This window comes from Meleagris gallopavo, chromosome 23 (assembly GCF_000146605.3).
Source record: "Meleagris gallopavo isolate NT-WF06-2002-E0010 breed Aviagen turkey brand Nicholas breeding stock chromosome 23, Turkey_5.1, whole genome shotgun sequence".
Lineage (NCBI taxonomy): Eukaryota > Metazoa > Chordata > Aves > Galliformes > Phasianidae > Meleagris > Meleagris gallopavo.
This window is the reverse complement of record NC_015033.2, coordinates 4,938,600-4,941,440: the sequence shown is the minus strand read 5'-3', so window position 1 is coordinate 4,941,440 and position 2,841 is coordinate 4,938,600. Positions and strand designations below refer to the sequence as shown.

The 2,841-nt window shown below is 48.9% G+C and overlaps 1 protein-coding gene across 2 annotated transcripts in view; it reads left to right on the top strand.

The window, feature by feature from the left end:
• LOC104914209 overlaps positions 1–2,841 on the top strand; it is an 8,535-nt gene that overhangs the window by 3,263 nt on the left and 2,431 nt on the right. The window lies entirely within an intron of this gene.

The following is a 2,841-nucleotide window of genomic DNA, read 5'->3' as shown; positions in this document are numbered from 1 at the left end:
AACCCTGGCTCTGTGTACAGACTGGGGGACAAGAGGCTGGAGAGCAGCACCCCAGGAAGGGATGTGGGGGCTCTGGTTGACGGCAAGTCCCTTGGGTTGTAGAGCCCAGGTCAAAGGGGATGCAGGGAAGGCCCCATGGCAGCCTGCAGCTCCATCCCAGTGCCCTGCAGCTCCCACCCAGGACAGCACAGGGGCAGAGCTGAGCAGTCCTTTAGGAAAATCTCCACTAATGTGGGTGTTTCGTGTGTTGTACTTTCTTCAAGAAGGTCCATCTATCTGGCACAGATCTTCCATGGGCTATTGAGGATATCTGCACTGCCATGCATCACTTCCTCCTCGTCTGAATTCTGTCCTCCTCTCCATGTGGCGTTTTCTGCCCTAATATGTTTTCACAGAGGTACTGCCAGCTTCACAGACAGGTTCAGCTGTTGGTTTGGGCTGTCCAGCGTGGAATCAGCACAGGACTAGTCCTATGCATTACAGAAACCAGCTTTGCAGCCTCCCCTCACAACCAAAATCTTTCTGCATGTTCCCATTAGAACATGGCAAATGACATTCCCCACATTTAGGCAGGGAAATGAGTTTGAGAGATTGACTCCCATGGGCTTTGATGGGAGATCTCTGCACAGATTGGGAAGGAAATTGTAAGGAGGTTGATAGAAGGGAGAGATAGAAACAGGAGGTCCCACAAATGGCAATGAACAAAACTGTGAAGAGTTTCACCCACTGCAATTTGTGGGGAGGGTTGTTTGCAGCCCTGATCAGCAGAACTTGGGCCATGCAGGATCCAGCTGGAAAGTATGGGCACTATCAAGAGTCTGGGCAACTACCAGAGATACTGCAACGTATCACAGAATATCCCAAGTTGGAAGAGATCTTAAGGATCATCGAGTCCAACTCCTCTTGAAGCGATGGTAATGAAGAGAATATCCTCATCTATGAACATCAGAAGAAAATAACATGATGCCAGGACCTGTGAGATTATTTCCAACACGGATTTAGTGCAGAAATGGAGCACGACTATTCCTTCCTCTTCAGAAAGCATTTATAACCCACTTTTACATGATAACAGCAGTGCATTGCTAACAGTGTAAATACTTCTCCCCACCCCTCCACCTCAACTTTCCAGCCCAGTTTTGCACTCTGCGGTGCTGTGTGAGCCCTAAAATTGCCAGTAACGCTCCCTTTTGGCTGTAGATCTGGACATATGCTGCCACTGCTGGAGGAGGGGTGTAAGAGATTATTCTTTTACATCATTGTCTCAAAGCTTGCTGGGGACACAGAGGAACAAGTCCGAGCAAGTCGTGGGCAAGGGTTGAGAAATCCCTTGTCTGAGGGACACAGATAGACAAGGCCAGGTGCAAGGAGAGAGAGAGAAACCCAGATTAATGGCTGGGAAACAGTCTTCTGTGTCGGCATATCTCAAGGAAGATGGCCATGTTAGGAGGTGCTGCACATGACTCTTACCCAAGTGCCCAGGAATGCCACAGTGGCAGAAGAAGGAGGATAAAAAGGGGACCTACAACCATGAGGTTAGGGTTTCTGACAGCAAATTCCTCCAAAGCAGAAGAAAGGCTTTCTGGCAGCAGATTCCTCATGAAGAAGGGGTTTCTGACACAAGTAGCCTCATAGCCTGCCCCTCTCCCTTCTGAACTGGCTCAGTGACTTCTTCCTGCTACCTGCTTGCTGCCTAAAGCCACCCATGCTGCTGCTGCTGCTCTCCCCTGAAAGGTGTCTGCCATTAGATTCCTCACTCCAGAATTCCTGCATGCTGACAGGCTCTCCTGGGCCTGCTTCCTGAGTCCTGCTGCTTTCTCTCTGATTTCCCTGCAGCATATTCCTGCTACCGCTTGCTGCCCAAGCCCGGCCACGCTGCTGCTGCTCTCCCCCTGAGCTTTTGCCTTGGACCATTGGGACGGCATGCAACGGGATCGCTGCTGGATCCTCGTGGTGACAATCCCCACTTTAGGCAATTCTTGCTTATTTCCTATCTTTTCAGTCCCTTGTTCCCTTCCCCAACATCCTAATTCATAATAGTCGCCATCCTTCCCTGTCTCCTTGGTTAGGATTTATAATAAACTGGTCGGACCAACAATTGAACAGTTGTTTCATAATCGCACGCCAGGTATACAGATATCAAAGAACCTCCTACCTCTGAATTGGAGCAAGGCCAATAAGTAGGCATGAGGCTTGGCCAGTAAATAACCTGTGCTCAGAGAGACTGCTTGGTGTTGAGATTACTGCTTCAGATGTTCTTAACATCTGCAACTCCACCACAGTCCCAAATTCATCAGCACTGGAACCAGGAAGGTAGCAGCAAGGCTGGTAAGAGCTCTCACTATGGGATTTTTTTGCTGTAGATGGCAAGGAATGTAAAAGGGAGTTTTCCTCCCATACTACTATCCTCCCTCACACAGCCTTGCTGTGCCTGTGCTACTAGCAATGAAAGTTATTCAGTCACGTAAGTGAGATGCAGAAACCGTTTTTGTACTGGAGGACTGGAATTCACCATCAGCATCTTTGTGTCCTCAGTGGTCTGGGGAGTTTGGGGTTTGTGAGATGTGTCCAATGTATGCATCAGAAAATCTTTTTCTGTCACCGAGTTTGTAGAGATGCAAGAATCAGCTTCTCAGTGAATCAAGGAAAGTGGTCTGAGAAACTGTGGCCTCATGGCTAAGTCACCTTACTATGATGGAGTTAAATTCAAGAAAAATGAAGGGCAAAGAGGGCTTTCTAGCACTCCTTACTGCAAGGCCAGGTTGAACGTGACACTGGGCAATGCTGATGGAGTAGGGGGTTGGAACTGGATAGGCCGTAAGACCCCCTCCAACCAAAGCTATT